The 13,822-nt window shown below is 46.0% G+C and overlaps 1 protein-coding gene across 1 annotated transcript in view; it reads right to left on the bottom strand.

Annotated features, from left to right (window-relative positions):
- Gpr156 (G protein-coupled receptor 156) overlaps positions 1 to 13,557 on the bottom strand; it is a 90,534-nt gene extending 76,977 nt beyond the window's left edge. Inside the window, exon 1 of the mRNA XM_060370373.1 lies at positions 13,386 to 13,557. The gene's annotated coding sequence lies outside the window, so the exon portion shown is untranslated. The remainder of the gene's footprint in view (positions 1 to 13,385) is intronic.
- Between the last annotated feature and the right edge of the window lie 265 nt (positions 13,558 to 13,822).

The raw sequence follows: 13,822 nt of genomic DNA, 5'->3' as shown, positions 1-13,822 counted from the left end.
CATTAGGGAAGTTCTCTTCTATTTCAGAAATTTTGATCAGTTCACCTAAAATGATGAACTTACCAGAGTACAACTGTTTAGAATGTTCCCTTGTTCTTTTATTCCTGTAAAGTCTGTAGTGATGTCACTTCTCAATCCCTCCTCCCTCCTCACCCCAAAAGTCCTCTGATGAGCAGGATCTCACAATGTAGTCTTCACCAGCCTGAAGCTCACTATGTAAACCAAGCTGCCTTCACAGACACGCCTGCCTCTGCTGTGGTGGGACGCCAGGAGGCCTGGTACTTTTCTCATTCTTAGTAAGTAACTTGGGCCTGCTCGTTTTCTTCCTGATCAGTCTAATAGTTTGCCATTGCCACTGATCTTCTCAAGGGGCCTGCCTTTGCTTCCATTGATTTCTTCTACTTTCTACGTCCGTTCTATTAATTGCTGCTTTGACATTTATTGTTCCTTTTCTTCTGCTTACCCTGAATTTCATTTCCTTATAGTTGATTAAGAGGGCATTGATTCGAAGTTTCCTTTTGCTGTTGTTTATTTATTTACTTTTTAGAAAGGCTCTTCCTTCTGTAGTTCAGGCTAGCTAGAAACTCACTAGGTAGTCCAGTTTTATCTTAAAACGCACAGCAGTCTTGCTCCCTCACCCTTCTGAGTTTGGAGACTACTACTATATGCTTTGCCTGGCCAGACTCCTCTCACCAGCGTTTCCTGCTACAAACTTCCATCTAGATACTGATTTGATATGTGATTTTCCACATTCATTCAGTGAAAATAGTCTCCCTTCTGATTTACTCTTACTTTGTTTCATTTTTTTTTTCATTTTTTACTTTTAGTTACTTTTTCTTTTTCCTTTTGTTTTGTTTTCTGAGACAGGGTCTCACTTTGTAGCCCCCACGGCCTGGAACTCATTATGTAGAGAGGCTGTCCTTGAACTCACTGCTTCTGCCTCCACAGTGCTGGCACTCAAGGTGTGCTCCATCACACCCGGCTAGTTTGTGTACATGCATGCACATGCGTGTTCAAGTGCATGTGTAGAGTGAGAGTCAAGATCAAATATCTTCCTCTATTATTCTTCACCTTCTTTTTTTTTGAAGCACAATAAACCCAGCACTTACTTACTGGTTAGACTGCCTGGCTAGCAAGCTCCAGGGACCTTCCAGGTCTTCACACCTCACTGCTAGGGTTACAGAGGCACACCGTCATGCCTGACTTTCCTGTGGGTCCGAAGCCAGGTCCTCATGCTTGCGTGGTAGACGCAGTACCCACTGAGCCATCTCCCCAGCCCCTGGTGAATATGTTATTTTGTTCTCAAGTGCTTGAGGATTTCCCTTATTGATGTCTGAACTTTTACCGTGTTCAAGACCATGTTCCGTACGACTTCAATCTTTTTAAATGTATCGAGTCTTTGTGGTATGGTACAATGCGAGGTATGTTCTAACTTCATGTCTGTTCCATTTGTATCTAAAAAGTGTGGCGGTTTAAATGAGAATGGCCTCTCTGAGCTCATGTATTTGAGTGGTTGATCTCCTGCTAATGGAACTGCTTGGGAAGGATTGTAAGGTGTGGCCTTGTTGGAGGAGTTGTGTTGCTGGGTGTGGGCTTTGAGGTTTCAAAAGCCCCGCTTTATTCCCAGGTATCTCTCTCTCTCTCTCTCTCTCTCTCTCTCTCTCTCTCTCTCTCTCTGTCTCATGCTAATGGATAAGATGTAAGATCTCAGCTACTGTTCTAGCACTGTGCCTGCCCAACTGCTGCCATCTTCCCTGCCATAAAGGTCATAGACTCTAACCTTCCGGAACTGTGAACCCCAAATTAAATCTTTTTATATGGCCAGACACATCTGATCCCTCCCTGGAGCCAAAGTTACAGGTGATTGTGAGCCAATTGATGTGGGTGCTAGGAACTGAATTCTCGTCCTCAGGAAGAGCAATACTCTTAACCATTGAACAATTGCTCCACTCCCCTCAGCTTTTAAAAAAGCACTTTCCCCTGCTTGATTTTTTAAAAAATCCTTTCGTCTGTGCAACTTACAGGTCAGCACATGGCTGAAGGGCATCTGTTTTATAGATTACAAGGCTGATTTCGCTCTACCTCTTTTCTTTCATGATTGTGGTCTCCCGGGCCCAGTTCACATGCCATTGCTTTCTTCTCAGTCCTATGGGGAACACAATATTCCTCTCAGCTTTTGAGACTTCTAGCTGCTTTGCTGTTTGGGCAAGTGGCTTCATCGAAGAGTTTGGATTGTGAGGTATTCATGAGTCCCTCTCCTTTGAGGGGGGTGTGTCTCAGCTCTTAAGTTCTTACCTGCCTTAGTATGTCTTCTATGACTTTGAATTTTTTTTTTAAATATAGCTTTTCTAGATTTTTTTTCTCCGTGGGGGCAGTCGTTTACTGAGTTAGCCGTGACTGCCAGAAGCAGATGCTTAATACCCGAAGAGCTTATTATTATTATTATTATTATTATTACTATTATTATTATTGTGTTTATATTGACAAGACCAAACAATTTAAAGATAACACTTTTGGGCAGGTGAGATGGGTAAAATGGATAAGGACACTTGTTGCTAAGTCTGATGTCCTGAGTTGGATCCCTGGGTCCCACATTGGAAAAGGAGGTAATCAAGTCCCTCAGGTTGTCCTCTGAATTTCACATGAGTATTGTGGTGTGTACGTGAGCATGTGCACACACACACACACACACACACTCACACAAAAAACAAAGATAACATTTACTCCATGAGTACAAATGACAGCACAGATACTATACAATATGACCACTCTCAGTATTAACTACAACAGCTAAGATACATAATAGACTTTTTAAGTTATAAAAGACACACCTAAATGTACTAATTTTATTATGATTATTATCAAATACATAGTTGAAAATTAAAGGTTGACATAAGTACATATTAATGTAAAAGCTAATGTTTATCTGTGGCACGTGTACATGCAGGCGAACTTGAAGCATTTCTTCTTGGAAATGAGTTGTGAAAACTTCTACTGTTTCTCTTGTTTTAGCGTCCAATCTGGGATACAAAATCCACTCTGAAGCTGCTAAGCCCAAACTGCAGCCTACAGAAGCAGGCCAGACACTGCCTGGGAAAGGACATAATTCGACAACATTTGTATTTTAAGCGCAGAATCCCACTGGCGCTCCTGATGAGGTTTAGAGTCACGGATTCCCATAATACGTAGGCTAGCCCACAGGCCTGCATTCACACTGGGAATTTAAGAATCTTGCTATCTTGCTAGTTAACTGGATTTCACTTGTTTGTGCTCACCAGCATACCTCAATGCTCCTCTGTCGTTTTATCCACCTCTAGAGTGATGGAGAACCCCACTTTTCTCACTTGGCCCGAAAAGACCAAGGTTCAAGGTGCAACAAGAGCAAAACCAAGAATGAGAGCCAAATCCTTTTGAAAAGCTCATTCCTAATTCCAGGGTTCACAAAAGAAATCATTTGTTTAAAAGTGTTCGCATCTGTTGCTTGGCACTGATCGTTAAGCTCCAAAGATTTCCTACCTTCACATGTAATTATCCTCGTGTCAAATAATGAGTTACAGTTGATTGACTATATTCTTATAAAGCTCCCCAAGTCCTTAAAGCGGAAGAAGACTGAGACAGGAATGGAAGGACCTTTCTCAACGAAACCATTAAAGAAAGGGCACTACTACACAGCAGATCCAGCTTTGTCGGGGAGCAGAGAAACTTGCTGTTGAAAGCCCGGCCCTCCCTGGCACACTGTCTCTCACACGCTCTCACCCAAGATGAAGGCCATGGCTGATTCTTCTCCACAGCACGGAACAAATGAGCAAGGGGAATTATACACAGTCTGGCCAACCCAAAGCAAGAGAGGTACAATGCCACCAAGATCCTGCAGAGCCCTTCCCCGCTGAGCTGGTACAATCCAGCGCTTGGCAGAGAGTCTCCCTGTGGGCTCTCTTGCCGAAGCCCACAGACCTCTCTGCAGGAAGGTAGCGGGAGAAAGACAAAGGGAAGGAGGGGATCGCCTCGTTCATGCTGCGGAATTATAATTGTGTGTGTTCCCTTTGGCCCAGAAATGTCAGTCTGGGAACTCTCTCCCACAGAAATGGAAATTAGAATGTGTGGGGACTAGAGAAATAGCTCAGAGATCGAGCAACCTGTAGCCCTGCTGAAAAATAAATAAATAAACAAACAAAAACTCCCCAAACTGTATGGATAAACATAGAAAGGGTGCTGATTGTAGCCTAGTTTGTTATGTAAAAAAGAAATTGGGGGTAAACATGAACAGTTATCAATGGAGACCTTGTGAAATTTTTCTATTAATGTTAAATTGGGTTATTTGTATGTGTTAAGCTAGAATATGTGAACGATATGCTAAGTAAAATGAAACAGCACTGTGACTGGTCTGTTATGCTTCTGCTTACACATAAAGTCAAAAATAATTCCACACTGGTTTGGGATGAAAAAGAGCATCCACACTGAACCGCCAACACATTCCCCAAAATGAGGGAAATCGAGAATGTTTAGGTTCAGTAGCACTTTCTCATTACCACTTTCTTACTGAGCTTGTTAGAGTGTGAGTATTCATTCTGTAATTTAAAAATTCAACGAGGCTGAAATTTCTTAAGGCTCTGAAATGTTATAATTGCAAATAAGACCAGCCCCCGCGGCCCCCCCCCCCCAGAGCTCAGTTGGGCATGTGGTTTTCTGGCATGCACTTTTAATTGATCCTAGCAGACAAAGGAACTTCTCCTGGCAAGAGGAGGACTCACCATGTGTCACTCAACAGAAGCCCAGTTAGAGCGCAGAATCCACAGGGCTACTGGACAAGACAAGTGATTGTGATATGATAATCATATCTACTTCTCCAGAGCCTCAGCTCCGGAGCCTCCCAGGGGGCAGCCAGCAAAGGCACGGGAGAGAACAGCCTGGCCTTTCATCTGTGACAATCCCACCACCCCAACTACAGACGGCCTTGGCTGGCCCAGCCTCTGCAGGAATTCACGTGAAGCTGTGGAGAGACGCAGCTGCCCAGGCTCGAACTGGTCTGTGACTGCTTTTTGTGGAACATGGTTTGAGTATCACCGGGAACCGCCCTTGTCATTGTCACTCCCAGAATGGCACTGGCCAATGGAACTAGCCAATGGCACTGGCTGGGCGATGGCCCTGCAAATACCATACCTGGCCCGGGTTTGCAACTTGGTTTCATTCTGCTGGACATTTTCAGGATCTTCGGCGTTTGCATGTGTGTGTGTCAGATATATAAAATTCAAAAGCATGTTTAAGCTGAAATTCTGAAGAATTAAGTTTGTCTCTTCCACAATTAAGGATGTTGAAGAGGGATGAGGTGTATGGGGTAGCTCTCTTCTACAGTCCTACCCCACACAACTCATACTTTTTCTGTCTTCCCAATTCTGTTTTAAAATATTTTTATTTTATGTGAATGAGTGTTTTGTCTGCGTGTACGTATATGTATCATATTCGTGCCTAGAGACTGTGGAGGTCAGAGGAGGGTGTTGGTCCCCTGAAACTGGAGTTATAGATGGTTGAAAGACACCATGTAGATGCTGGGAACCAAGCTGTGGTCCTCTGGAAGAGCAGCCATCTTAACCATCTCTCTAGCCTCCCTTATTTGGTGGCTTCTCCTCCTCCTCCTTCTTCTTTTCCTTCTTCCCCTCCTCTTCCTCCTTCTCCATCTCTTCCTCTTTTTTCTCCTTCTTCCTCCTCTTTCTCCTCCTCTTCCTTCTCCTTCTCTTCCTCCTCATCATCCCCTTTCCCTTCCTATTCCCATTCATCTTCTTATTTTGGAGACAAGGTCTCACTATGTAGGCCTGGCTGGCCTGAACTCATTATGTACACCAAGCCGGCCTCAAGCTCACAGAGATTGGCCTGCCTCCCCAGTGCAAGGATCAAAAGCATCCAAGAAGATCTGGAATTTTACTAGACTGTTTTCAAGTCCTTACCATACTTTCAGCCCAGGCCACACCTTCATGCCCTCGTCCTAGTTAAGAGGTCTGCTTTTGATTTTTCCCTCAAGATCTGCCCAGTTTCCCCCAGGAATCCGTGATGGAGTGCTGGCAGTTCTTATGGACATCCTGACATTCCAGCAGAGGTGGACGGCCATGGGAGACCCCATGCACACTTGGTCAGATGTCTTCAGCGTCACTCTGGAAACCTGGCATCCCATCATAGCAGGGGAGGAATTCCAACCAGCCAGATTTCTGTCTGAGACCTTCCTATGCTATTTTCAGTCCTCACTCCAAGAAATGCTCTCTCTCACCCCAGAGCTTCTGGCTAGTCTTCATACAGCCAGTGTCCTCCGTCTTCGGGTTCTGAATCTGTGGATTCTACTGAGCATACACTGAAAATACTGGGGAAAGGGAAATTGTGTCGGTGCATGGCTTTTTCCCCTTGTCCTCATTCCCTAAACAATAGAGCATAGAACCATTTGCATAGCATTTACATTGTAACAGGTGTCAAAACAATCTAGAGGTATACAAGAGGATGTGTATAGACTATATGCAAACGTTACACTGTTTCATATGAGAGGCTTGAGCAGCTGAAAAGTTTGGTATCTTCAGGGGGTTCTGAACCAATCGGTCTCAGACACTAAAGGATGACTCAGTGTCCAAAGATCCTAATGACTGGTTCCAAGATTGACTTCCCAGAACCATCACTTCTACAATCACTTTTCTCATCACAGCATCACATGCAGAAGGCTATCATGCCTATCTATCATCTATCACCTATCTATCATATCATATCTATCTATCTATCTATCTATCTATCTATCTATCTATCTATCCATCCATCTATCTATCTATCTCTATCAGACAGAGACTCACTATGCAGTCTGGTTGATGTTCATTTAAGGTTAAAAAAAATCAACATCCCAGTTTGTTAAGAAGTATGGTCAATTTTGGATAAGAAGCTGTGGCTTGAAAGTAAAACACACATGGAAGGTAGCTGGCATCCCTGTCCATGGGCCATCATGTGCCTTCAGTTCCACATTGCTAACTGTCTCCACGGTCCCTGTCTGGGGTCCGGGAAGATGGTTTGGCAGTCCCGTTGTGTAATCTTTTGTTGCTTACTGTCTTAGGGTTTTGTTGCTGTGAAGCGACACAATGACCATGGCAACTCTTATAAAGGAAAGGCACTTAATGAAGGCTGGCTTACAGTTTCAGCGGTTTAGTCCATTGTCATCATCATGGCAGGAAGCATAGTGGCACACAGGCAGACATGGTGCTGGACAAGTTGCCGAGAGTTCTCTATCGGCAGGCAGCAGGAAGAAGAGGGATACAGTGGGCCTGGCTTGAGCATCTAAGACCTCAAAACCCACCCCCAGAGACCTTCCTCTAACAAGGCCACACCTTCTATCAGCCTGTGGGGGCCATTTTCATTGGAACCACCATACTTACTAACCCTCCCCTGAAGTATGCTGGCCCAGATTTTGGGTCCCAGGGATAAAAGGTATTTAGATCTCAGTTGCCCCCACCAAAGAGAAGGAGTTATGATAGAGAGCAGACAATTGGTATGCAGCCTCTTAATTCTGGTTGATCGGGAACATTTAAGTTGGTCAGGGGCAGTAGGATGGGTAGTGAGACCTGTTTTTGGTCGTGTTTGGAATACATTGAGGCTAATCTCCTGTTGCTACCCTCCTTAGATTAGATTGCACTGTGCTTCTAGACTGGACAGGGCATGGTAGGATAGCCTGGAAGTACTTTCTATGGCCATATCTCAAGGTTTTGCCTATGTTGGGTGTACATCCCAAGAATGGCTTAAAATCTGACTCAATCTCTGGCCAAAAGCTACATGGATACCTATGGCAAACAGACTAAAGTCCAACCAATGCCCTGACCTTTAGCTTTCAGACTGGCCTGCTATCTGTCTATCTGTCTATCTTTCTATTGATTTATTTATCTATCATTTATCAATCACCTATCTATCAAACATCTATCTATCTATCTATCATCTATTTATCTATCTATCTATCTATCATCTATCATCTATTTATCTACCTCAGACAGAGACTATGTAGTTTGGCTGTCCTAGAACTCTCTATGTAGCTCAGGCTAGCCTTGAACACACAGAGATCCTCCTGCCTCTGCTTCTTTGGTGCTGGGATTAAAGGTGTGTGTCACCCACCAGTTTTATCTCTTACCAAAACCTGGCCACCCATCCCCCTCACCCTCTTTGTACCTTAATGAAACCACACTGGCACTTTGGTCCTGATTATAATAATACTTGATCTCATTATAATTTCAGAGTATAAATTTGCCCCAGGAAACACCCTCTACCCTGTAGCTCCTGGTCAGAGAGCCATCACTCCTTCAGAACTCTATTCCAAAGCTACTCCTTCCTTCGACTTATTTCTTGTATGGAAATCTTTCACAAGAGCACCCCCTCCCCTACCTCCATTCCCCTCCTACCACCCATAGACTCTCAGGAAGTCATAATTTAATCGTGGCATTGGGCATAGCTGGTGTGGGCTCTGTCCATGACAGAATCAGAGGAACGAAGCCTTTTACAAGACAGATCCCTTCATTCTTTCATTTGAAATGTACGCGTCCCCCTTTAATCAATCCCTCTTCATCTAGCACGTTCTTTTCCTTTTCGCCGTCTCCTCTGGATCACATCTGTGAGCATCCCACATTAGTGAGCCCTTTCCCTCTTAAGCCATCTCAGCAGCGCATGCTTGGTGTGGACACACTGAGAGCTTCCATTTGTCTGTGTGCTCATTATCTCTATCCCCAGAAAGCAGCGTGCTCTAAGGTTGGCCTTAGTAACCCGGGGCTGTCTGGGGCTGTATCCTCTGTCTGTGTACCTCATGATTATGACAAACAGCTCAGAAAAACGCCTTGAGAAATCTAGACGGAAACCGATGCCCCATGGAAACGCATAAATATTTTATCAGGCTCTGAACAAGACCCTTTCTCATGAATGTTTTAACACCTCAGTAGTGTAACGTTCAGGGGCTGGTTAGAGTCAACTCTTACTGAGACCAGGAAGCTGAGTGAGGAGGAGAGGAACAGAACGCTGAGGGGGGAAGGCATTGTAAATGGTCTCTTTTAAGGTCCTCAGACACATTTAAGAAATACCTGAGGACTCCCCTGATTTGCATGGGTGTTCATTTTCCAAGTGCTATCCTTCCCCATAACATAAGGTAAATCATCCCCTGGCAGTAATGCCTACAAATGGACACACACGGCCTGTCACTGAGCCCCTGTCACTTTGCCATACCTCTCTCTGCATGCGGACACAGGAGGATTTTCTATTTCAATACTTAGGACTAAAATGAGACAGACTCTATAAGCATATTCACAGCTGCTTGAGTCAAAAGAGCCCCAAACCAGAAGCAACCTGAATGTCCGTCAGTGAGAGCATGGATAAACATACAGTAATATTCAGACAATGGATGCCTCCTTGAAGTAAAAAGAAATGACCTCTTGGCACACTCAGCAGCAACAATGAATCTCACAGACGTACGGAACACAGCAGAACAAAGGGCAGACAAAGAGAGCGTATGCTACGTAAATGCATTTCTACCACCAGGCAGGAACCATTAACACCCAAGTAAGAGGAATCAGTTACTTCTAGATGGTGAAGGAGGCGACAAAGAGGCACGAGGGAAATTTTGAGGGAGTGAAATTTTGTGCATTTTCTTTGAGATGTGTGGCCAAAACTGACCCCATGTCCAGCGGGTGCAGCGTAGAAACCCTGTGAAGATAAGAGCGCACTGATTGCCAGATCACCCTTCACCCATAAAATATTGATTGCCTGAGTGGGACTTCTAGTGTTTTACTGTCGGTTTCACAAGCCTGGTGGGAGAGAGATAAGTGCGTTTGTGTCATTAGTTATCTAGTCAGTTCAATAATGTCTGTTAATTGCTCATCATTTGCCAACTAGGAACATAACCATGAACACAACAACAACAACAACAACAAATTCTGGCCCTTCTGGGGTTTCCAGGGGAGGATGTGTCCAATTGACAGAGACGGGGCATCAAAAGGTGACAAATGCCAGGGGCATTCTCACTCAGGTCCCAGGGATCAGAGGGAGGCGTTCTCAAACAACATGAAAACTGGAAACCGAGGGGGACAGTGGGCAACAGATGTGACCTAGTGAGGCCATGCACACCCCACCACACAGGGCTGTGACCACCTCTGGTGGAGAGCTGGATGTTACCTAAGTATGAGGGGACACTATTGGAGGGTTCTACAAAGGGGAGTGACAGAGCGATGTCTTAAAAATAGGACATTTGTAATTCTGCATTTGTAAATTCTGCATTCCTGCTGAGACAGGAGGATTGAGAATTGGAGGGTGGCCTGGGCTACATAACACAACCCTGTTGCAATGAATGAATGAATAAATGAGTAAAAGAAGAGCATGAGTCTGCTTTTCTCCCTCCTGTCTTTTCTTTTTACTGAATGCCCGACGTGTTACCTTAACTTTGGAGAGGGAGAGAGAGAATGCTAAAAAAAAAAAAAAATCAAGGTATTTGATGTCTGTTATGAAAGATTTAGAAGAACAAAATTCATATATTCATAAAATTAATATTTTCCTTAAAATATGTCTTTCTCATATTTATTTCTTAACCACAGTTTCTGGTTTAACCTCTGACCAGCCCTGGATCACATACATCTAGGTCTCAAACTCTTACTTTATTTTTTATGTTTTAAGCTAATTAAAGGGGCTGGAAAGATGGGTCAGTGGTTAAGAACATCAGCTGCTCTTCCTGATGAGCACCTGTTCCCTACACTCGCATGGTGCCTCACAACCACCTTCAACTCCATTTCCAGGGAGACCTGATGCCCTCTTCTGTCCTCCGTGAGCACTGCACACACGAGGTACACAAACATCTGTGTTGGCAAAACAAACAAACAAACAAACAAACAAACAAAAAACAACAACAACAAAACACTCATGCACACAAAATGAGAATAAATAAAATTTCAAATATGATAACTAAAAGTTTATAAAAACAAAGGGAGGTAACTTCTTGGCAATATTTAAAATTTCTCATAATAAAATGTTGGTAGAAAAAAGTGAGGGATCTGCATTCTTTAGCAGATTTGCTAGAAACTAGACACCAATAAGTTTTCAGCGCTTTTTGTAAAATAAGGGCTCTGTTTTCTGTTCAACTCTCAAATCCAGCTTCTCTGCCCAAGCCATCCTGCTCTTCACTACCTCTGTGGCTGACAGAGGCCCTGGCAATTCTTCTCCTCTCACTTCTGCCCCAAGTTACTCTCTGAAAAGATTCAAGGTATGAAGCAAAACAGGAATTCAGGCTAGGGAGACAGTCAGTGGGTAACCTGCTTGCTGTGCAAACGTTGGGTCCCCAGAACACCGATAAAGCCAGAAGCTGTGGCTTTATCGGTGTATAAAGCCAGAGGCTCAGCTCTGTGATCCCAGCCCTCCTACCAGGAGGGGAGAGGGCCTAGACAGGAGCATCCTTAGATTCGGGCCAACTAGCCTGGTGCACACAGCCAACAAATAAGAGAGACCCTGTCTTAAACACGGTCTCTCTTGTGAAGCAAGAGCCCACAGCTGAGGCATCCTTTGATTTCACATGCCTGCTTGCACACACACACACACACACACACACACACACACACACACACACACACACGGATATTTAAAAAAAATTTTAAAGGTAAATCTGAGGAGAAGGGGTACTTCTTAGAGGCCCCGTTTCTCTCCAACACAACTTTCAAATGCCTTTATGGACAAATAGCAAGGGAATGGAATACAGGAGCCCTCATCAAGAAACAATGTTGCCCTCAGAGCCGGCATAGTGGCTCGCACCTTTAATCCCAGCACTCGGGAAGTAGAGGCAGGCAGAGCTCTGTGAGTTTGAAGCTAGCCTGTTCTGCAGAGCAAGTTTCAGCACAGCCAAGGCTAGGCAAAGAAACTTTGTCTCAAAAAAACCAAAACCCAAACCCAACCAACCAAACATCAATGAGAACCAGCGTGTCTGAGGCGGCTTCTTTCTAGATCGCCCAGCTCCTTTGATCGTTCTTGCACTCTCCGCGCTGGAAGTTGCCTCCTGCCCTTTGCTGGTCCTTGTCTCTGCTGGAGGCTTCTCTATTCCCAGGCTACCACCACCCTGCCACTGACCAGGCCAACTCCAGACTCTGACCAGGCCAACTCTAGGCAACAGGGAGAAGCCAAAGCTAGAGGTGAGAGACAGAGAAACCAACGGATCGTGCAGACACAGAGGTGGTCCTGCAGGGGCATCAGAGAGACAAAATGGGCAGCGGGCCCTCTCCCCTCCTTCCCAGAGAGCTTGAGTTCAAGCCAAGCCTGCCAAAGCACTTTAGATCCCAGACTCAAAAGTGCCTTAAGCCCCAAGTGGTTCCTCGCTCACGTATCTGTATACACCCATTTGTTCCTTCTGCAGTAGTTCAAAACAAAAATAACAACAACAAAAAAAAAACAGGCTACAAACTTGGAAGCTTGTTTGTAGCTTCCAATGGCTGGTATTTGAACTGCTGATAGAGCGCAGCTATTGGTGGAGAAAGGTGGTTTTTCTTTGGGGATCCTTGTCGCCCAATGAAAACACCAAGCATGGCGGTTTTAAACCCCCACCTGAAGACCTGTTCTCTCCCCCACCACCACCACACACACCTAAATATGCACACACGTAGCATCGCGTGTTATCTTGATTAAAGAATACGCTGGAAAAGTCAGTTTATCATAGGCCAGAACGTAATTTACCTACTGCTCGTGCATGCATCCAGAAAACCAAGCACGCCATCCTCACCTACAGATTTCAGTTCTTGAAATGTTAACAGTTTAACAGGAAGGCCCTAACAGGGTAGCACGCGGCGCCTGGCCTTCGAAATGGAAGCCTCTAGAAAGAGCTTGCACATTGCTGCTGGCCCGATCCAAGGATGCTCAGGAGCCCCGGGGCAGTCCTCAGGTGCCCGTGCCCGGGGAACAAAGCCTTCGCACAGAACACACACAGCATAGTAAAACTTTCTTCTCAGACTTCAGAGAGGGCGTGGGGGAACATCAGCTCGCCACCCCGCCCTTGGGGTGAGCTTGCACCTGCAGGGTAGATCTGGGGTCACACTTGGAGATCACCGGACTGTGGGAAACAGCGCTGAGGCCTCTTTTTCTTTTCAGCAGTTTGCTGCTTATTCAACAAGAGGAGTCCCTGTTCACACCCAGTCACTGCGCTCTGCCTCCCTAATTGCCATCGCCATCCCTGATGCTTCTGCCTTACTTTTTTTTTTTTTTTTTTTTTTATTTCTTGACTCATTCCCGAATACCCTGCGCAGGTCTTGAAGGAGACCTGCCCTCTCCGCTTCTCACCAGGTGCCCCGTGTTTGGTGGACACGCGGTCCGTAGGGAGCTCCTACAAAACCTCGGGTTTGGGGTCCTCAGGGGCGCGCTGTGCTCACCTCGCGGGGTCCCCGGCCGCTGAGGAGCGCCGAGCCCGCGGCTGGGGCTGGGACGCGCGTGGTCTCCGGGTCTCCGGTGGGCTCTCGGGGCTGGGAGGCAGCGGGAGGGCTGCGGGCCGCGCCCATGGCCGCGCAGACGGCGGGAGCGGCGGCCGTGCGGCGTGCGCGGTGCCCCGCGGGTCGCCTCCTCCCTCGCCCGCCCGTCGGCCCGCCGTCCCGCCTCTGGCGCCACCCCGCGCCGGGACCCGGCCCTGCGCTCGGCCGGAGGATGCTCCGCTCCCGCGTCCCTGCCTCCTCGAGGACATCCGCTCCCTTCTGCGGTTCTGGGGAACCCTGCAACCCGAGGATGCTCAGGTCTCCCGGGAGCAAGTCCTGTGCCAGGCCCCTCGGGCCCAGATCCCTAACTGGTTCCTGTTTTTTTGAGATGGAATTAGTTT

This window comes from Meriones unguiculatus, chromosome 17 (assembly GCF_030254825.1).
Source record: "Meriones unguiculatus strain TT.TT164.6M chromosome 17, Bangor_MerUng_6.1, whole genome shotgun sequence".
In the NCBI taxonomy this organism is placed as follows: Eukaryota; Metazoa; Chordata; class Mammalia; order Rodentia; family Muridae; genus Meriones; species Meriones unguiculatus.
This window is presented reverse-complemented; position numbering and strand designations above follow the sequence as displayed.